Here is a 23,189-nt window from a genome sequence, read left to right on the forward strand (position 1 = left end):
AATGGAGACCACGATGTTTTATCCACAGTTAGTGGATTGCATGGCTCAGTAATATTTGTTGAAGAAGTAAATGAATGGTGGACTCACCTACTTCTGCTGTGACTGCAAAATCTAATCTCCAAACTTAATAACCCTACCTTTCAGAGAGGCTTACCCAGGTGGGTCCTCGAAACCCCAAGATGCCATTAGTGCCTGGGGGCAGTGCTCTATTTCTGGAAGAAAGGGAGCAAACTTCTCAGGGGCCCATCTTTGCGATGATTTTGCCAACTTACACCCCAGTCTTGACTGCTACTCTCTGGTAAAGTCAGCACATAGGAAGCCCCAGACAATGGAAAAGGAGAGAACTTGGAGAAAAGGAAGTTTAAATGGCGTCAAAATCCCACTTCACATGACAGTTTTTCAGAAACTCAGCCCAGCGTGCTTGTCCAAAGTTGGTTTACATTAACGGATATCCATGTGCCGGGAGACTGTTTTTCCCAGATTAGTTGGTCTGGAGGGCCTGCCTTTCTGAAACATTTTGGCTTTAAAGAACATGTCATTGTTTTTACTAATTTGGATGTTGCTTTTCAAGTGGCAGAAAAAATTGTTATGGTATCTGAACTGTTTATCTTAGATTTTGCAGTTACTGCAAAAACTGATGCATTGGAAAAGATAAATTCACTAAAATTACTTGTATCCCGATACTTAGGTGATGAATCACTTCATATTGCTGTAAAATCTATATACTCTTATGATAAAAATACAATTAACTGCTTAGATAATAATTTAGCTCCAAATAATAAAATGATTTTGAAAGTAAAAATAATACTATGAGTAATGGGAAATTAAATCTTATTCATGAATGCAAAATCGAATATTCTTAAAGTAACAAACTCTCTGTTCATATGATAACAATTAAAGTCTCCATAGTATGTTTTATAAAATCTGATTTTAAGATTTCTCCAGAAAAACAAGCAGGAAAAAATAACCAAAAAGTTTTTCCAAAAGGCTTAGTGAAAGATTTATTTTCTAGATTTTAAAACAAGTGACAATTACCAAAACTATGTGATATTAGATTAAAAGCAAGGAAGAAATGATGAGATAGAGTATATATTAAAAAAAATTTTTTTTAAACGTTTATTTATTTTTGGGACAGAGAGAGACAGAGGATGAACGGGGGAGGGGCAGAGAGAGAGGGAGACACAGAATCGGAAACAGGCTCCAGGCTCTGAGCCATCAGCCCAGAGCCTGACGCGGGGCTCGAACTCACGGACTGTGAGATCGTGACCCGAGCCGAAGTCGGACACTCAACCGACTGAGCCACCCAGGTGCCCTTTTTTTAAAAGTAAATTAAAACCAATATAAGAACTTACTACATGAAAAAAAAAATACAATGCAAGAAATAATCATAATTCAGTACGTGGGCACAATCGAATCACAGTACAGAGAATATATTAGATTCATACCTTATATCATATACTTATAATAAATTTTGGTCGAAACAAAATGATAAACATAAGAAAACTAGAAGAAAATAAGCATATTCTTTCCAACTAAAAAAGGGAGAAATACTTCTGATTCTCTAATGTTATAATTAGACATAAAATAGATGTTATAACATCCCAAAACCAAAAAAGCTTAAAAGATAAAATATAAGTGAGAAGGGGCACCTGGGGGCTCAGTCGGTTGAGCATCTGACTCTTGATTTCAGCTCAGGTCATGATCCCAGGGTCCTGGGATTGAGCACCGCTTTGATCTCTCTTTCTCTCTGTCCCCCTTCCCCCCACTTGCACTTGCTCCCTAAAATAAAAAATATGTGTGTGTGTGTGGGGGGGGAGCTTATATGTTATAAATGTTAAAGAAAAGTTTTACCATCGAAAAAAAAATCAGGAATTGATCTAATCATTTGAGGTCAATATTCAGCTTTCATGTAAAATGAGGTCATAGGAAGGTTTACACACAAGGAAACGTAGACAATAAATCACCATATGGAAAAACGCTCAGGCTGAATAGCAACTAAAGAGATGTAGACGAAAGGACTTTGAAAGACCACAGAACGTCAATTAAAGTAAGTGCAGGCATTGGCGCTACAGAGAATGGGCTTTGGAGTCTGACTAATACAGATACGGATCTCGGCTTTGCCATGGTCCAGCAGTATCCTTGACCAAAAGTCTTAATTTCTCAGCGTCAGTTTTGCAGTCGGCAACAAGGGGCCATTATACACCTAGAAGGGTTATTGTGAGCCCGGAACGGTTAGTGTAAGTAAACACTCAGGACGGCATGTGGCACATGCTCGATGTCTTCAATAATGGTGGTGGCATATAGTGATGATGGGGATGATGGTGACAATAGCTGATCATGGGGAAGGGACGATGATGGTGACAATAGCTGGTCATGGGGAAGGGACGATGATGGTGACAATAGCTGGTCATGGGGAAGGCGGCGGTTATAAAAGTAATGGCGGTAGTGAGTGATGGAGGTATGGGTGGCCATTTTGTGGATGAGAGTGACCGTGATATCAGTGACAGTGTTGTGGTGGCATTTTGAAGGTGATGGTGACAGTGGGGGTGGATGATGACGATGGGGATGGTATTGATGGTGAAGGTAGCTGATGACTAATGGTGCTGCTTTTGGTTGTCTGGGCAAAGGTAACGATAATGGGAGTGGTCATGATGTCAGGGGGCAGGGGTGGTGGCAGCGATGTGGTAAAAACACTTAAAATGATTAATGACATTGTTTGGTAGATAAATCAGCAAAACGGAATGCTAAAGATTCAATGCTATATGGACTTGTAATTTATCTTTTAACCTTCCCAGAAAGCAGCCTAGCAAGATACAGCAAGAGCCGATATATTGTGCACTTTGACACAGGAATTAAACCCTTGGGAATATGGATCGGGAAAAAAAAAATCCCTAAATTAAAATTGTTCTGGAAATGGTATAGCGATGCTATTTATAACTGGGAACAATCCAAAGCGTCAACAATAGGGAGGTGACTAAGCAAATCATGATAGGTCAAGATAATGGAATAATATCATGTAGCTATTTAAAGCGAAACATGAGGAAATATGCATATGAAAAAAATTGTGTTAGAACAGCACAGAACTGTGTGTGGATAGTCAGTGTGTGTTTGTGTGCTTTTACCAAAGAACAGAAGAAATGATAAACACATGTGCATAGAGTTTTGTAAAGATTCGACCTGCATTCAGCTTTTTCCTTTTATATATATACTTGCTTAATGGACCCTTAATTTTTATGAAAGATTATGATGGAACTTGAAGCTATACCTCACTCCAAAGAGCTGGCCCCTAACTGATCAATTCCAAGGTCAGCCATCTCCCATCCCCTCCTTGGGCCCCATTTACCACCCATCTTTTAGGGCTCCTCCCACCTCTCTGTGACTCATTTTGTCTTCACAATGGTCAGGGAGAGCTTTCGGAACAAAAATAATGTTCTGTTTCAAAACGAAACACAGAGTCCTAAAAAGCTTAGCGGCATCTATCTGAGTGTATATCTACGAATTTGAATGTGGGATAGATTTGTGGTTGTGTATGAAAGGCCCGGGAGTATTGATAAGCTGTAAACTTGGGGGTAGTTACTTGACTCCTCCGTGCCTCCATTTCTCCGGCTGTAAAAGGGAAAAAAACAATGGTAATGAACTCATTGAGCTATTGCAAGGGTTAAATGAGATACTCCCCGCAAAACATGGCAGGATGCTTGATTCATAATGAGTTCATATTCATTGTTATTTACACTGAATATTAGCATTGCTCTTACTAGTCTAAGTACTCTTCCAGAAATTATCAAGAACTCTGGATTAAATATAAAAGTTCTGGGTTACCAGCTTCGTCATCTATACAATGGAGCATTAGATCAGGTAATTTGTGACATTCTGTTTCTCTGTTGTCTAGGAGACAATAATGCTCCCTTTTATTGATTTCTGCCTCATTTTTGGAAGGATAATAATAAACTCAAAAAATATAAACTGAAACGGACTTCCCCTCTGTTTAAATATTGTTTTAATAAAATACTAATGTTTATCTTGTTAAAATATTCTGAACCCTGTCTTAATTCTCTCGATGGAAACATCAAAACGTTATCATTCCTCATGAAACACGTTACACTTATATTTGAAATACATAATACATAATACAAAAGCTCTCTGCTGTTTCAATAATTTCTTATTTGATTTGGGGTTCTGCACCTCCAAGTTTATTCTGGGAGGTTAATTTTCATTTTTGCTAGTTTTATTCCTTTGGGGTTTTGGAATTTTTCAAAACAAATTTATTTCAACCCATCAAGGTAGAAACAACATTGTAAGGTCTACTTAAGAAGTGAGGCAGATAAGAAAAAAAAAGAAAAAGAAAAAGACGCAAGACAAGTAATTGTAGGCCTTAGGAAATTCAGAACCCCCAGACCTTCCCCCGGGTGTTTTTCATCCTTACATCCTCAACACAGGCACGCCTCGGGAAAACCCTAGAGGGCGCTGTTTTCCTGCTTGTTACCACTTTTGCCTTGCCTTCTCGATGGGAAAATGGAAAGAAAAAGAGAGGAGTGAAGCAAATTCATCATACACAAAACACAAACCATCCAAGCCCGAGGGGGATGAGGGTATGAAGTCTCAGTGCCTCTTTGCTGGGTGAGGATGCAGAAGCCCGGTGAGCTTGTCCAAGGTCACTCCATCACTCCTTAGTGGCAGAGACACAGCTGGAGTCCAGACCTCGGACCCAGACCTTTTCTCCACCACCTGTTCTTTCATTGGATAAAACACAGAATATCAAGTGGGAGGCCCAGACAAACACTTCTGGGCACACACTCTCCCTTGCTTACTAGTTCGTGTTTCCATGGAGTATGGTCACTGACTGACAGGTAAGGGTATATTTAGGAGTGTAGAATTCACAGGGATTTTCAATAAGAAATTTTTGAAACCTCAGAGAGATCAGCTTATTTATTTCGAAGTATAAGTTTCATGTATTTCATGAGGAAATATAGCATTTCAATGTTTCCATTGAGAGAATTGAGACAATGTTCAAAATATTTTAGCAAGGTGAACAGTATTTTATTAATGCAATATTTAAAATTTTTAAAAATAAAGTTAAAAAATTTTTTTTTTCTTTATTTATTCTTGAGAGTGAGACAAGGTGTGAGCAGGGGAGGAGCATAGAGAGAGGCAGACACAGAATCTGAAGCAGGCTGCAGGCTCCGAGCTGTCAGCACAGAGCCCAACGTGGGGCTCAAATTCATGAACCGTGACATCATGACCTGAGCTGAAGTTGGATGCTCAACCGACTGAGCCACCCAGGGGCCCCTAAAAATAAAGTTTGGAGGGGAGGTCCACTCTCTACCTAGGCCACTCATGAATTATACTGACTAACTGCCTTATTAGCCCCAACCAGTTGCTACTGGATGGGATGGTGATGCTATTATTGATGATGATGATGATGATGATGGCTTACATTTATTGAGTACTTTCTGTGTGCCAGGTACTGTGCTAGGTGGTTTGTATCCATTGGCTCATTTACCCCTTACAATCGCCTTATAAGGCATGTACTATGAGGAGAGTGAGAATTAGGAGTTTTAAGTAGCTAGCCTAGAATCATACATGTGGCAGGCAAATAATTGGACCGTAAAAATAGACCAGGGGTTTCATTTGTTTACCTGCCATGTTCTCAGATACCTGCGACTCTAGAAAATGCGATCGAGATGAATTAAGAGAGAGGGGCACCTCGGTGGCTCAGTCGGTTAAGCATCCGACTCTTGGTATTGGCTCAGGTCATGATCTCACAGTTCATGGGACGGAGTCCTACACTGGGGCTGTCAGTGCAGAGCCTGGTTGACATTCTCCCCTTCCTTCTCTCTCTCTCTTTCTCTCTCCCCCTCTCCTCCTCCTCCTCCTCTCTCTCTCTCTCTCTCTCTCTCTCAAAAAATTAAATACACTTAAAAAAAAAAAAGATGGATTCAGAGAGAGAAAGACTTGAGGTAGTGGAGGTGTGGCAGTTAGACTAATTTTCTATCTTTAGTGCTGCCGAATCAAATAAGGCAAAGTCCTAATGTGCCTGGTTCATGTTCTAGTTACGAAGAGAAGACGGGAGAGTTGCTTCACAGTTGGAGGTAGCACTTAGAAGAGGTTGAGGTTAGGACCCACATCAAGGACAGGTCAGAAGAAACACATCTGAACCATGGAGAGGAGGAAGAGAGAAATGCCCTTCAACTGTGTTTCCTCTTCTTCCAGAGGCCAGTTCCCTCACCTGTTGGCACACGGCACCAAGGTAAGGCAGAAAAGCTCTCTGTATATAACTTGCATTGGGCGTCCTAATTTGTCACCGCAGGCTCACAGGGAATGACCGCCCATCCTTCAGTTCCTAGATTCATGGGGTTGGCAAAGCTAAATAAGGCACCCTGCCTGCTTTGATATGCTTGTTTTGGAGTTGAGAGAAAAGGCATCCCCATCTAGAATCTGGGGGGAAAATCATGCTTGATGTCTATAATGAGTGTTGCCCAAATCAAAAGCAGGCGTAAGTACAGTAAATTGTCATCCCTGGAATGCCACTTAGGGCTTCTTTCCTTGCAAAACGTCAGGGGTTCTTTCCTTATAAAACTTTTGAGGACTGAAGTTTGGTAAGGAATTCCTTGCCGTAGTTGAAGCCTTTTTGATTAATAAAAAAAAAGAAAATATCCTGATAAAAAAATAACCACCTCAAACCATATTTATGCCTTGACATGACTGTACTTGCCAGATATTTTTCCAAGAGTAATGCTGGAAGACGGTGTGCAAAGAGGGGCGCCTGGGTGGCTCGGTCAGTTAAGTGTCTGACCTCGGCTGAGGTCATGATCTCGTGGTCAGTGAGTTCGAGCCCCACGTCGGGCTCTGTGCTGACAGTTCAGAGCCTGGATCCTGCTTTGGATTCTGTGTACCACCCGCCCACCCCGCACTCCTCCCCCACTCGTGCTCTGTCTCTCAAAAATAAATAAATGTTAAACAAATTTTTTTTTAAATAATAATAAAAAAAGAAGGTGTGCAAAGAGAAGGCAAGGGAGGAGAGCCAGGAGGCAGTACAGGGAAACTGCAGATTTTACCTGCATCATCACTGTGTTCAAGAGTAAGCCTCCCAGAGGCGCCTGGGTGGCTCAGTCTGTTAAGCGGCAACTTAGGCTCAGGTCACGATCTCGCAGTTCCTGAGTTTGAGCCCCGCAATGGGCTCTGTGCTGGCAGCTCAGAGCCTGGAGCCTGCTTCTGATTCTGTGTCTCCCTCTCTCTGTCCCTCCCCGCTCATGCTCCCCCCACCCCCCTAAATAAGTAAACATTAAAAAAAAATTTTTTTTTTTAAAGAGTAAGCCTCTCCAGGAATTTACATACATTTGGAAATTTTATGCTGCCGCTCTGAATTCTTTTGCTTTCGTTATCATCATGAACTTTCACGGCACAGGTAAAATGTAAATGGAGACTTGGTCATGTTTTGCCTCACATACGGAGAACAGACCTATTTGCCAGTGCTAGGGGTCTAGATTTCTTCAAGGGAGGCTGGCTGAGAATGCTTTGGGGAACTTGATTCTTGCATTGAACAGTCATCTATTTCTCTCACGTGGTTTGTCTCTGGGGGCCATAAAGTTATTCGAGGTGTAAAAACGCAGCTCCAGGGATTCCTAGGGTTACAGCACAATTAATGAAAACTACCATCTAAATTTGATCCTACTGAAGTCAGAGAAAGTGGGAAATCAGCAACTTGAATCCACAATACAACTTGAAAAATCACTGACGATGAAAACCGCATTCAAAACCCTCTCGTAAGTCATCAGGGTCGAAGGAATTTATCGGCTGCATTCGAGGGCTCCATTCTTGGGCACACTGCTTCCCCAGAACCCTGCTGACACCTAGCCCCACTTTCCATAAATAAATAATTCTTCATTTGCTGACCTGGAGCCGTGAGCACGCAGCCCCTCCACCCCTGCTCTCCTCTGAGAGTAAAATGCCCTCTTGCATTTTTAATGCAACTCCCAAGACTGTGTGTCAAGTTTCCACAAAGTTTGCCAGAAGAATTAGCTGCCCCTTTTAATAGGCAAGAGGTCAGAAAATAAACCTTTTTTTTTTTTTAATGACAGCGTTTGAAAAATTAAGAAAATGAAACACTTGATCCAGCAGCGTACTGCATTTCACATTTTTGCAAAGATTCGTTTCTATAATTTTACCATCTGGCCCAACACAGTGAAATTTACTTTATTGGATACAATAACAACCAAGTTATTATTATTTTTCTTGCTTCCTTCCCTTCCTTCCGCTGCAGATGTGGGAAGCATGAGTCACACTGGACTGACTCAGAGGAAGTATGACTTCACGAAATACTCACAGAGTCGGGGACTTGGGGGGCTCATCCTCCACAGTGCTGGGAACCAAGAAAACACTGGCCTTCTGGGCAACCATTTCTCGATTTCAGGATCTTTTGTGGAGATTTGCTTAATGTCAGTGGGTCTGTTCACTGTTTCTACAACTAGGCACCTGAACTAAAGCACTAAGCCAGATAAAAATGTATTTAATTATTATTCAAATCCAAGGTAGGGGCACCTGGCTGGCTCAGTTGGTAGAACATGTGACTCTTGACCTCAGGGTCATGAGTTCAAGCCCCACTTTGACTGTGGAGACTACTTGAAACACACACACACACGCACACACACACACACACACACACACACATCCAAGGTTATTTTATTTTCTTTATAAAACCTGTATCTAATTTTTTGTATTGATGTGTTGAAACTAGTATTAAACAGTTAGACATACTTAAAGAAGAAAACAGTGACAAACACTTGGAAGATGACTACGCAAACATAGCCCCTTATTGAGAGTTGGTATATCTCCTCCCTATCTGCGTTCTACCCAGGTTTTTATCTTTCATATCTTACAAAATTGAAATTATACTCTATTACCAGTTGGTATTCATCAAGGTACCACAGTCTTCCACATCTAATTCTTCTCTCCTGATACATAGTATCCACAAAATTTCGAACATGCCCTGGTCCTTGGAAGCCCTGGATAAATGATGCCCAATGGATATACAAATTTGCTATTATTGCTTTACAAATACAAGTTTCAACAATCACTCTGTGTGCAGGCAGGTGTAGACACTTTGGGGGACGTAGGTGGGAGTGGGGGTTAGGGTGGGAGCCGAGGGGAGGGTGCCAGAATTATTCCTTAGTTTCCTGAACCATCTTCTCCACTAGGATTTCAAGAAAACCACAGTTTGCTTTAGAGGTAAAGAAACAAAGTGGACTTGGCTTCCATGGATGAAACTGGGCTCCTTTACCTGTGTGTACCAATTTCCTTAACTCTGATATGTCATTTTGCCCATTGGGACTTTAATTCCCTCCACTGTGCAATGAAAATAATCTCTAAGGTTACTTTCTCCTCCGATATCCTCTGTTGCTATCTTGTCTGCCTCACCTGAAGATCTTCCTAGTTAAAGTAAACTTATCAGCGAGACCAGCTCATCAACTCTACCTCAATGGAAACAAAAGAAACATGATGAAGGTTTAGCACGTTTGGTCCCAAACAACCTGACTGCTCACTAATGGCGCTAAGAAGGTAGCGAAGGTCAAAAGCCTCTTTAATGTCTGATCACCTGGTGTTCCTGTCCTGGAAGCAGACCCTCTACTTGAGCCTGCGTGGTCATCAGTGTGGTCCCCAGAGACCTCATTTCTTACCTCAACACTGATTTTTCCCTTCCAGTTGGGTGTATACCCCATGCTGATTTTTTATAAAGGTGCTTTGAAACACAGTCCATTTAGAGTAGTGGCAGTGTCCTTCTGTTATCAGTGGCTTCCTTAAATGGAAGCATGTGGCAGTGAAGTCTAACACACAGGAGGTGGGTGTTCCTGACAGATATCACAGAGCCTGGTGCCCTTCCTTACCACATGCCCAGAGGAAGTGTGGAGTCCGGGATGGCTCAGCCTTCATGGGTAAGACTGTTGAAAGGTCAGGACTGACCAATCTGTGTCTAAATACCCAATTGGTATAGGAAGTTGCTTGGAACCAACCCTCTGACCTAACCCAAGCAGGATTGATTGTGACATTAATAAACCTCAAGATCCTTGATCCCCTCCCTTGCACGGGTTCCTTCCAAGGTTTAGAAAAGGACCCATGATAGAGTTCACGTAATCATTTGTTTTTGTCAAACTTGCAATCAAGAGATATTCAAGCAGCAATTAGTTAGGACTAGTGTCTCCTTCCATTGCAACCTCACCTCCATCATATTTTCTTTACTATAAGATTATATTGGGAGTGCCTGGGTGGCTCAGTTGGTTAAGTGTCTGACTCTTGATTTCAGCTCAGGTCATAACTTCACAGTCATGAGATTGAGCCCCATGTTGGGATCCAAGTTGCATGGAGCCTGCTTAAGATTCTCTCCCTCCCTCTCCCTCTGCCCCTTCCTGCTGTCTCTCTTTCTTTCTCTCAATTTCTCTCACTCTCTCTCATAAATACATACATACATACATACATACATACATACATATTTTAAAAAGATTATATTGGAGTGGCCTTGGGCATTTTGGGGACTTCACAAAATGGAAAGTTCAGTTGAAGAATATATTTAATTTGGGTTCAGTGGGATATATTTGTGTGGTTCTAAGTCGTTTCTGGTAATAATGATGTTGTTGTTAGATGTCCTCATGAAGGACTGATTTCTGGTAATAATCTTGTCACCCATTGTGCTGACCTAAAGGAGCAAGGTCAGGGGTCTAGTGCAATATAAATGTGTCCCGCGGCACTAGGCACTAGACGTACGTGTATCAAAGAGGAGAGTCAAGGTTTGAAATATAGGTAACCAGAAGCTAGTCTGTAGAGAATTCTCCCAGTTACCAGATATGGCAAAGTGCAAGCAGAGGGTTTGGTTCTTACCAATGCTTATTCAAAACAGAAGTTCTCTCCTATCAGAAGTATACTCAGTCATGCAGCATATACAGTAACAAAGGCACTGTACGTTTTTAAGGGGAAGTACCCCAAATACACTTTATATATTTATAGTTTATCAACTTGTAGTAGTTCTATAAGTAATTACACTTTTGTAACTCCCAATTCTAAAAATCAAACAGTGATAATTGCATTAGTGGAGAAATTATCTTTCTCCTGTCTTATCAAAAAGTATATTACAAGATTGTTGTAAAATGGAGAAACGATCAAAGTGTATGTAGTCCAAAAAACGCAGGGGGAGAAAGTATTGGAGAAGGGTGGTGGGTACTTAATAAAACAGTAAGTCACTTTTCTGGATTTCTGATATTTGTGGTATTTGACAGGTTTTTTTAAAAAAAAATTTTTTAATGTTTATTTTTGAGACAGAGAGAGAGCATGAATGGGGGAGGGTCAGAGAGAGAGGGAGACACAGAATCTGAAACAGGCTCCAGGCTCTGAGCTGTCAGCACAGAGCCCAACGTGGGGCTCGAATTCACGGACCGTGAGATCATGACCTGAGCCGAAGTCGGACTCTCAACTGACTGAGCCACCCAGGCGCCCCCTTGACAGCTTTTTTAAGTTGGTAATTTGATTCGTTATCTCACTGCAAATGAATATTTGCTTCCGTGTCTAATGTTATATTCATAATTGTATAACCGTTTGTTAGGAAGGCTCCTTGATTGCCCCAGCTTCGGGCCCCGGGAAACCTAGATCCACGCTTGCCCCTCACCTAACCCTTGCCAGGAGCATATTTTCATCCTCTGCCTCTTCTCCACCCTCCCAAGTTCAAATGGCCTGTCTGTGGGCTCCTTGGTCTCCCATCCGGCTTACATCTCCTTCCCAGACTCTTTGCCTCCTTATTCCAAATTCCATCTTCGCTGCTACCTGCTGTCCCCCACTCAGCTCTGCTCACCCTCAGCTCTGTTTTTCCAGTTCAATTCCTGGAACCTAAGCGCAGGACAGAGCCCTCCCCCCCCCTCCTCCTCCCCTCCTCCCCCCCTCTCCTTGCTTGGAAAAGGAGTTCAGGCTGGCAGTGGGGACAGCTTGGAAGAGTCTAACCTATTCCTTGATCAGGTGCTCTATGCCTCTCGGGGGAAGAACGGGCAGAGAGCCTGAAATGCTCAGTCGGTCACACCATGGTGGCTTAGCCATAGGAATTCACGCTCTAGACCATCACAACAGCAGGGAAAATGAGCTCTCCTCACCTGGTAGAGGGCATACATAATCTGAGAATTCAAATTTGCGAATTTAAAACTCAGAGTGGGCAGAGACAAGGGAGGAAAACAAAGAAGGCTGCTGTTCAAAAGCACTTTCCTAAAGGCCTCCTGTATCAGTAACCCTGCAACCCCTAGGGAAAGGTAGGTTTGGTACAGGTTAGCCAGCTACACTCTTGCTGTTTTGCTTTGCAAATGCAGGCTGAGAAGGCTTAGAGGCTTAGAGGCTGCTCCACCGGAAAATCTTTGGAGGCTAAACCTGGGCCATCTCACTCACAGTCATCTTGCCACCTTTTTCCCATCCTGGGGAGATACACGTTTGTCATCTTTCAAACAATGATGTCTTAAATGTATGGCTAAGCATAACATCTCCCTGGGAGTTGTGACAATGATAAGCAAACAAATGTTACAAATGCCCAAAAGTATTCCTGTGGCTAAATCTTACCTATGCTTCTACAAGAACTTACTCCTCCCTCCTTCCCTGCCTCCCTCCTTCCCTCCCTTCTTCCTTCTCTCTCGTTTCTTTTTTCATTTCTAGCAGGCAGGGGACGTTGGGTAACAGAAGACAATGAGATTCCTGCAACTATTGAATTATCTTCAGAGAGAAGGAGTTTAAGTGCACTCATATATCAAGTACAACAACACACAGTTAAAAATCTGGGCTTTGGGGGCACCTGGGTGGCTCAGTCGGTTAAGCGGCCAACTTCAGCTCAGGTCATGATTTCGCAGTCCGTGAGTTTGAGCCCCGCGTCGGGCTCTGTGCTGACAGCTCAGAGCCTGGAGCCTGTTTCAGATTCTGTGTCTCCCTCTCTCTGACCCTCCCCCGTTCATGCTCTGTCTCTCTCTGTCTCAAAAATAAATAAACGTTAAAAAACAAAAAGTTAAAAAAAAATCTGAGCTTTGGAGGCCAATAGACACAGGTATGAGTCCTAGTTTCAATAGAACCTTCAGGTCCAGGCAAAAGCCATCAAGCTGCTTCTAGGAACGGGAAGAAATTTCAACAAGTGGCAAAGCATTGGGTTGGCTAAATCATCTCAGGGACAAAACTATAGATTTCATATAGACTCAAATTGTCTCTTCTTTGTCATAAAAGTAATTTTTTTAAGATTTATTTATTTTTGAGAGAGAGAGAGTGAGAGCGTGCAAATGGGGGAGGGGTACGGAGAGAGGGGGACAGAGGATCCCAAGTGGGCTCTGTGCTGACAGCAGAGAGCCCAGTGCGGGGCTCAAACTCACAAACTGCAAGATCATGACCTGAGCCAAAGTTGGATGCTCAACCAACTGAGCCTCCCAGGTGCCCCTGTCATCAAATTTGTTTTTAATGTGCTGTGCCAATAGCCTCAGTCAGAAAGTTTAGGACACATGGATTCCACCGTATGGAAGGTTATAGCTACTCTTTCCAAAATGTTGGGACATGCTGGTTTATACAAGTTCAAGTTTTCTTGACTGATTTCTTTGCTCCTTTCAGAGGCCAATGTGTGCTGCGAATCTGTAAGAGGAGGAAATCGTGGGTAATTTTTCTCAAAGTTCTTTAGCCATGGGATCCATTTTTTTGTGGACTATGTCAAGGAAACAGTGTTCTGTGGGGTATGCTTTTGGAAATAATCACCAGTCTTAGGAGATCGCACCATGGCTATTGACTGTATGTATCCTCAACAGCAAACCATTTTTGAGCCACATGGATGTCAGCAGGCTGGTTTTTTAGTTGCCCCTTGATCCCTGTCTACATCCCTCTGGGTCCCTGTGAGTCCCCGGGACCATATCCCTATGCAGAGCCACCAAAGCTCACCTACTCAACTGGAGATAACTGTCCTCACATTGTGGACTACCGCGGAGTGGTCTAACTGGCCCTGGTGCTGTTGAATGCTCTGTGCTCTGGCTTTAGTTCTTTGGTTAAATTGAATTTTCTAACATGAATAAAAATGGGGAGATGTTTTAAAAAAAGATCTTCTAAGAGATGGAAGCCAAGAGAGTATGCCATCGGTCCAAACACCAAATAAACTCGGCATCCTGAGATATTCAACCGCATCGTGTCATTACTCCTGCTAATGGGAGACAGTGCCCGCTAATTGCCAAGATTGAATCATTCCATCTGAGGGCAGAGTTACTAACAGAGGCCAGACCAATTTACTACTCTATAAATTTTAGAAATGAAAACACTGATAGATGCATCAACCTTCCAAACACAAGGATTATATTTCAATAGTAAGTAAATATTGTTGCCAGGCAAATGGGTGTTTTCTACTTCCTTGCCATGAAAGGAATGTACGGGCTCTGAGGCACTTTCGCTTAGGTGGCAGCCAATATATTTCAGGCAGAATGCCCTCTCCTAGTAGGTCCCCCTTTCTCTTAAAGCTCTTAAGGTCAAAAACTGTCTTTGACATTTGCAGCAGACTCTTCCACTTGCATCTGTATATAGATCCCAAAGTATTCTAAAAATAACCAAAAAGAAGAAGAAAAGAGTGACAGCCTCCCTAAATCATACATAGTATATATGTATATAAAAATCAGAAGTACATACAGTAAAACCTTGGTTTGCTAGCATAATTCGCTCCAGAAACGTGCTTGTAATCCAAAGCACTTGTATCAAAGTGCTTTGATTCTGTGGCGTCGCATACTACTCGCATTGTAAGATGTCTCTCGTTTATGGAGTTAAAATTTATGAGAAACGTTTGCTCGTCTTGCGAAACACTCGCAGAGCAAGTTACTCGCATTCCGAGGTTTTACTGTATTTTATATCTGTATATAAAAGCAAGCGCGCGCGCGTGTGTGTGTGTGTGTAATATACATAATTTCATTGAGGCATCTTTGAGATGAAGAAGTAGAATTTCTGAAAATGGCAGATACCAACTACCCAAAACGTTTCTGTCTCAGCTATCAACAAAGGCTCTTTCTCTGAACTCCTAGAACACTTCACTGAACAACCTATTCAGTAATTGTCACCTCTGCACTAGTGATGGCTGTTACTCTCTCCTCTGAGCACTTGCGAGCTTCTTCTGTGTTGAAACCATGCTCCAGCCCCTTGACGGCATGGCAAACCCATGCTGGAGGCTCAGTCGGTGTTTGTGGGACTGAGTTATTTCAGACCTGCTTGCTAGCTCTGCCTCTACCATTATATCAGTATGATTGGGGACGAATTATTGGGTTGGGGTTTCTCTCTTTTTTTTCTAAGTGCTCCTCCCTGTGACCCGTGGCTGGGGACATCTATAAATGTAGGGCGATGGGGTAACCAGCCACATGATATGCTTAGAGAATGCTCGAATGGCTTTCCCTTTCATGCTGTAACTCCTGTGACATGTCAGCTGAATCTCACAACAGCAATCCCTTGTATTTGGTTAGTGTTTTACATTTTACACAATACTGTCTCCTATATTTTCTTTGGATACCCACGGTTACCTTACCAAGTAGGAAGAGTATATATTATTCTTACATCAGAGATATGGACATTGGGACTCAGGTACATTCATTTGACTAATAGCACTCGGTTAGCTATGAATTCAGCCTATGTTTTCTTTCCACTATAGTCACTCTCTGAGCTTAGGCATCCGGGCTGTGAAGTGGGTCTATTCTTTGGGTGGGGTGAGATGGTATTTAGACCCATATGTTCGGCCTCTTTCTGCACAAGCATTCAGTAAACGTGGTTAACGTCTCACACGTCCGGGTCCCAGGGCTAACGTGATACCAGAAAGTAATCCAGTATTTTCCACCTTGTACTTCATGAAAGACTAGCATGAGAGATTTCCCTGAAAAAAAGAAAATCTTGCAGTCAAACCAATTATGTTATGTTTATATTTAGGACCCTTTGTGCATGAAGTATTACTGGAACATTTCTGCCCACAGACCCTCCTGAGACCCTCCTGCTGAGAAGCAATATATGAAAGTATGAAAAAGACAAATTCTCACAAGAATAAAGAAAATGGACAAAGTCACTAACAGACAAGGGATGTAGACAAACTTGTGGAGGAGAGAAGGCAGCTAGGAGCATGCCAACGGGTGATAGGGGACACAGAAAGCTATTGCCCAGAATAAAGCCCAAGGGGGCTACAGAGGAGGTGGGGACCATGCTTCCTGCCAGGACCCTGGAGAAACAGTAGACTAGCACATGGCCAGTGGGTGGGAAGCATAATGTGGGGTTCAAGTGGAGTGACTCATTCAAAGTCTGTCTTGGAACAACCACACTGGATGACAGCCAAATGCCTCCCCCAGGTGGAGGTGACATTTACCTCCAGGCTCTAAATGGAAGGTTCTTCTCAGGAAGCCGTCTGATGAGCAGGGGGAGAGCTCAAGCTTCACGGTATGGGCATGGCAGCACCGGGGTAAAGACTTGCTCACTCTGGCGTTTGGAAATCCACTCCCTTCCTGCTCACCCTCAAGTGAGGTTGGTTGATTTGACTTCCTCTGTCTCTCTGCCTTCATAAGGTGGCATGGGACCCTTTGACAAAGGACCAATTAGAAAATAAGGCCAGAATTATTAGGAATTAAAAATGTATCTGCTGGGGCGCCTGGGTGGCTTAGTCAGTTAAGCGGCCAACTTGAGTTCAGGTCGTGTTCTCGCGGTTGGTGAGTGCGAGCCCCGCATCGGACTCTGTACTAACAGCTCAGAGCCTGTAGCCTGCTTCCGATTCTCTCTGTCTCTCTCTCTCTCTCTCTCTCTCAAAAATAGTAAAATATAAAATTTTTTTTTAAAAAACGTACCTGCCAAATATAAAAAATCAAATAGAGCTGCAAAATAAAGAAAATCTTTCAGAACATAGAGGAAAACAGAGAGAGACAGATAATATGAGAGAAATAACAAGAAACAGAGGCCAAACCCGGAAGGAACAACGTCTAACTAATCGGAGTTACGGAAGGTTTGGAGAATACAGACAGCAGGGCCCTGCCTGATACACCACACACTCGGTACTGCCATTCCTGTGCCAGACCCCAGACAGGCAAAGCCCCTGCCCCTGGAGCTGGCCAGCATCCTAGCAGCACAGGCAAAAACAGTCAAGTGCAATGCCAGGGGTGGAAAGGAAACAAGAAGATAAGGGAACAGGGCAACAGGAGGTGCCGCTGGCTTGGACGGTGAGGAGGTAACACCGGACACTGAATCAAGCGAGGGATTGACCCAGTCAGTGTTTGTTGCGCCGAGGAAAGGAGGAAAGTGCCCAGATGGAAGAAGGATGTGGTGCTGAGCAAGGACCACCTCACTGTTCTCACTTGTAAACTGAGGGCTTCCACTAGATAATCTCGAGTCTGTCGTGGTTAGAAAAGGGCCTTCGCTCCCACCCAGTAAATCCACTTTAACTGGTGAGGTCAGCATTAGTGGTTTCAGGGCACACATCACGTCTGATGATGTGTTATGAAACACCAGGCAACGCTTTATCTCAGCCTGTGCTTCTTTTCTGGGCGAACTGTTTCCTCCAGAGGTCCCGGGACTGGGGTTTTATACTGTGGCTATTTTTAGTCGCTGTCCGCGGTGGCTGCTGGGACCTATTGCCTCAAGAGGCTGACGAGAACTTTCCCCCCGGGGGGGGGAGGAGGCATTCCGTTCTGTAATCTTGCCCTGTAGAGCTCTCTAATTGAGATTTGACGATTTCCAACTCGGAGAACTAGATACTTCCTTCATGCATTGCAAGATCAGGTAGCTGTGCTGTGTATTCAGCAGTCAGCAAGAAACTAAGTTATTTTGGTCGGCAGATCCATAGCTGCTATTCAAAACCTTTTTGCTGAAGTAAAGGGGATTGTTTTGCTCTGGGTTGACTGATGCTTGGAAAGTGTTGGTTGAGGGAGGTCCAAGGATGATGCCCCTCCTACTAATTTTTCACAAGAGCTTCCCAGGGCCTGTGCCCTCAACGCATGTTCCTTCCTTACCAGTTAACCAACTGGCATTCAGGGAAGCAACTCGAAAGGTCTGGTCGGGAGATTCTGAGCTCGCTTTTTAACCTGTTAGTGCTGACACTTCCTTCTCTGCTCCAAGATAATACAGGCAGGAGCAGCGGTAAAATCCCCCACTGCCAAAATCATCTTCCCAAAGCACAGTTCTGACCTTGCAACTTCCTAGTTCAAAACCTTCAGAAACTCCCTGCTGTAGACCAAATACACTTTATAAATCTTAGCTGCCATTCCAGGCCTTCTTCAGTCTCCAACACGATCCCCAGGTATAATTTTGTTTCTCCATGCCTCTACCTTCAACCCCCATATGCTCCATCCAAACCATATCACTGAATGTTCCCTATAAAGGTATTTTTCCACTCCCATGCCTATTATGGACTGACTGTGTCCTCTCAAAATTCATATGTTGAGGCCCGAGTCCCAGTGTGGTAGTATTTAGAGATGGGTTCTATAAAGAAAAGGTTAAATGAGATCATATAGATTAGATTACCAATTAGATTATTGTCCTTATATCAAAAGAAGAGACACCAGAGAGCCCATTCTCCTCCCCATGAGGACATGGAGAGAAGGCTGCCATCCATAAGCCATAAAGAGAGCTGTCACCAGCCCTACCATGCTGGCACTTGGACCTTAGGTTTCGAGGCTCCAGAACCGTGAGGACATAAATGTCTGTCCTAAAACCTCCCAGTCTGTGGTACTTTGTTACGCAGCCCAAGCTGACTGATACAATGTCCTTGCATGTGCAATCCCTCTTCACAGAGTGTCCCTTTCACTTAACATTGGACCAAATCCTTCAAAGAAATTCTTCCTTTTCTGGGAAGTTTTCATAGATCTTCTTAGCCAGTAATATCTTCCTTTTACAACTTCCCAAAGAGCATTGTCAGCACTTTAAAATTGTTTTCATTTTCTGACTAATAGTTACTTCAAAATATGAAATCTTTCCTACTGAACTGAAAGTCCTTGAAGGCAGGGACCTTGAAGGCAGGTACTTGAAGGCAGATACTCATCCGTGTGTCTCCCATAATTATCTAACCATCATCTTTAACATGTGAAAAATGATATCTGAGCTTTCTCTAGGCATGTGTGAAATGCTTTCTGCATTTAGCTGGAATCTTCACAGTCACCTTACAAACAAGGTATTGTTATTCTCATTTTTAAAATAATGACATTAACTGTATAATTCCACTTTTATGAGGTCTCTAGAATAATCCAACTCAGCAAGACAAAAAAGCAGGATGGTGGTTGACAAGGGCCAGGGGGAAGGGGAATGGAGAGTTAGTGTTTAATGGGTACAGAGTTTCTGTTTTGCAAGAGGATAAGAGTTCTGTGGGTATATGGTGGTGACGTAGCATGACAACATGAATGTATTTAATGCCACTGACCTGTATGCTTAAAAAAATGGGTTAAGATGTTAAATTTTATGCTAGGTGTATTTTCCCACAATTTTTTTTAAATAATGAAACTGAGTCTCAGAGAGGTAAAGTAACTTGCCCAAGGTCGTCCAGCGAGAAAGAGGGCATGCTTAGATTTGAGCCGTCTCTGCCCACTCTTCTTGTTTTATTTCATTTTGGTGCATCTTCTTTCTCCATTGTATAAATTCTGGTGTTCCTCAAAGCTCTATCCCTAGCTTTCTTGGATTCTGGGTTCAGAATTAGAAAACAATGAACTGTCTGGGTAAACAGAGTAGAATAATGTGCCCCCTGCCTAAGCAGCTCCCTACAACAGCTGGTTTCTTGGGTAGACTTGAATGGATGCCAGCCCTGCCTCCCTTAGACCAGCACCCCTGCATGAGGTGTAACCTGCACAAGTAGTGGTGTGTGTAATGGGTTGTCCCAGCTCATGAGAGCCAACTATGTACTTCTCTTCCCAACTTCCTGTTCAGTGATGCCACACCGGCCGCTGGAAATTGGCTTTGGTGGGAATATTTACATTATGGGAACCAGCAAATACTAAAAATGAAGACATTTCTCCCCAGAGAAACTGTTGCTAAGATTTACCAGCACACTGCTGTGCACAACGTACAAACTGGCTTTATTGGGGTCTCTACTCTCCTCTGGCTTGAACTTCTTTACATCAGTTGCTACGGCTGTTATTTCCATATGCCAGCGAGACCTCTACATCTATTCCTGTCCCTCTTTCTCCTTTTAGACCCATAGGTCTGCCGCCTTATTGGGCACATCAACCTGTATATGCCAGGGCACATTAAAATGTTGAAAACAGCTCCCTTCCTTCAAATTTTCTCTTCCTTAAACTATAGTGTCGCAATCCCCATGGTCTTCCACATCCAACCAGGTACGCAGTCTCAGAAGTTCTGTCTCCTAAATAGTTTTCACTGACTCTGTGTTTGTCATTGCTTTCTGTATAAGTTCAGACTCTCGTCATCATCGTCGTCATCATCATCATCATCATCATCATCATCATCATCTCTCACCTGTGACATAATATCCACTGTTCCTCTTAGCCGGCTAACTGGTCTACCTGCTTCTTCCATCCTCCTTATTATATCAGAGGTTCACAGCTGTGCAAATGGAACCCATCATTATTCTGCTTAATTTTTCATGATACCCCATTCACTACAAGGTAAAATCCAACTTCCCTAGTTTAGCACACAAAACCTTTCACAGTAGGGCCCTAACCTTGATTTTCAGTGTCATCTACTGCTTCCTGAAACATAGTCTGTGAACCACTTGCTCATTCCAAATACCCTCAGATTATTGTTACTGCTATCAGATTGCCTTCCTCTCCCCTGCTCTACCTGGGTTCCCACACGACCTTTAGAATCCAACTCACGTGTTGAGTTGTGAAATCTTCCTGGGCTTCCTCCCTCCTCCTGAAAGATCAACCCCTCCTTCACCACACATTGTCACCTTGCACGGTGTCCCTCTTCCCACCTATGTTGAGTGTTTGTGAGATTCCTGTTCATTGGTATAATCTTAGTACCTCACAGAACTCCTGGCATATAGCAGATACCAAATATAAATTACCTGGAGACATAAATTTGAAGTGAAGTAAAACGTTTTCTGTTCTTAATGATTAGAAAATGTAGAAAATCTTTCCATCTCTTGAGCTCATGTCATGTATCCGTGATTCAGTTAGGCACTTCACTCTGTGCTCTCTGTGACTAGCCTCTGTGGTGGGGATCACACCATATCCTCCAAATAAAGATATTAGTGTTCAGGGATGTCAGTCGATTTCCTTCGAAGTTAAAGAGTTAGTAAATAGCAACTCTGATATTTGCACGCAATTCTAACTCGAAATTCCATGCGTTCCCCACCACTCCATGACTCGATTGAACAAGGAAGACCTTTGTAGGAACAAATAATGATGACTAAACATAATCGGGGCCATATCTGGAACATGTGCGAAGTTCCATGGGCACAATCTGCAGGGAGCCACTGAGTCTGAGTGGGAGGGGACTTAGAGGTGAACTTGTGCTCTGTGCCAGATATTGCTTACTCAAACCTTTCCATGGCTGGCATGACTGCCCTCTACTATACGACCAAAAAATATTACGCTTCTTAGACTCCCTCGCAGTAAGAATCTAGATGTGTGGTTTCCCCCAAGCAAATGCGCTATGTGTGGGAACTGACTGGCAGAAATGAACCTCATGTAGCAGCAGGGTGCATGGTATATGAGATCTGATGGCGAGCACTGTGGCAGAGGCATTGGGTTTTCCGGGTTGCAGGTCTGGCGGAAGGTTTAAGGCCTAGCCCTAGTGTCACAGAGGCCAGCAGCGGAAAGCAGCAACAGCGGGCTTTCCTCTCGAACCGTCCCAAGATATGGTTCGGTGTTTCTCCAGGCTGTTTCGTCCCTGGAGGCATAGCACTTAACCCTGGCTCCTGGCCAACCCAGAAAAATCTGTGAATTCCCTAACACTGTGTAATAAATCCCTCTCTTAAACTCTCAGCGTGGATTCTCTTGTCTGCCACTAAGCCTGCTTACCAATACAACTACTGTCATGGACAGTGATCCGCTTGCTCCCCTCCCCCCAATCCTGGAGAGATTATTACAGAAGCGTGTAGCCTATCTTAGCTGTTTCACGAACAAGGCCACATGATCCATCGATCAGCAATTTGAGCTCCATGTGAGGGTTTAAAGCAGATACATATTTGTGTTATTCATATTGTTTTAGTTTATTTTTGTGTTTAAGTTAATTCGGATGGTATGATATTATTGTTCTAAGCAGAGCCAGTTCAGATTGGAGGGAATCCTGCCTCCTTCTTAATGTGAAATTAGCCTGAGGAATTGAGTAGCAGCGATGTGGCTCCTTCTCAGAGAGGGTGGTAATAAATCCAACTTGCCGGGATACTTGAGCGAGCTCCTGCCGCATGCCAGGCATTGAGTCAGATAACCATGGTTTAATCTTCTGAGCAAGTCTGTGAGATGGGCATTGATGGAAAATGAGGCCCAAGAACTTACGACGTTTGCCCTAGTTCAACTGGTTTATAAATGGCCTCGTTGGGACTGTCACCAGGGTTGGACACAGAAGCCCACGGTCCTTCCATGTTGCCACTCTGCCTGCAGCGGGAGCGAGGAAGTGAAGCAGGATCATCGTCCCTCTTACACTAATGAGATGCTCATTAGAACGAAAAGTCCCGGCAACAAGGGAAAGAAAGGCAATTGAGGAGAGATGGCAGGCATGGTTTCTTCCCTCCCCAAGAGCCCTTCCCTTCAAACTTCCTTAACATATCCTACTTTTCCAGGTGCTCAGGGGCCCTCTTTACCTTGAAGAAGGTGGACTCAATCCCTGTTCTACAGCGTGGCCTCCCATGTGACTGAGAAGTGAGGAGGGCTGCTCTCAACCTCATCGTGGAGTCGGTTGACCTCACCCCAACAGCCAGGCTCCAGGACTCTCACCACACATGAAAAATAAAACCCTGCTTTTAAAGCCATTGTCGTGGTTCCTGTAACAAGCAGGCAGAAGCCCTTCTTGCTTATACAGGGGTTTATAATTCATAGGAAGTCTTAGGAGTGTTTGATGAGATCGCAAGAAGACATGAACAGGAACCCACCCAGAAAGTGAGGCTGGGAAGTTCTATTACGTCCTCATCTCAAGCTATGAAACCACTGAGAGCTTGAGCAAACCAGAATCACCTCTTCAGCAGATCCTGGTCAACGCGCTCCCCAGCATCATTACAAGGCACGGGCCAACCATAATCCGGGTTGGTTTGGGCCTGACAT

The 23,189-nt window shown here is 43.4% G+C and overlaps 1 long non-coding RNA gene across 6 annotated transcripts in view; it reads left to right on the top strand.

Moving 5' to 3' along the window:
* Nucleotides 1–22,896, top strand: part of LOC111560467 — a 37,925-nt gene extending 15,029 nt beyond the window's left edge. For 2 of the 6 annotated variants that reach the window (XR_002742297.2, XR_002742296.2), the window contains 2 exons: nucleotides 6,211–6,247; nucleotides 22,712–22,896. This is a non-coding gene — a long non-coding RNA (uncharacterized LOC111560467). Of the gene's footprint in view, nucleotides 1–6,050; nucleotides 6,248–13,602; nucleotides 14,158–22,711 lie in introns of those variants that run through there. The other 4 variants (XR_002742295.2, XR_002742294.2, XR_006597805.1 and 1 more) reach the window with 3 other exon arrangements.
* The last annotated feature ends 293 nt before the right edge of the window (nucleotides 22,897–23,189 follow it).

The sequence above is a fragment of the Felis catus genome, chromosome B2 (assembly GCF_018350175.1).
Source record: "Felis catus isolate Fca126 chromosome B2, F.catus_Fca126_mat1.0, whole genome shotgun sequence".
Taxonomy (NCBI): domain Eukaryota; kingdom Metazoa; phylum Chordata; class Mammalia; order Carnivora; family Felidae; genus Felis; species Felis catus.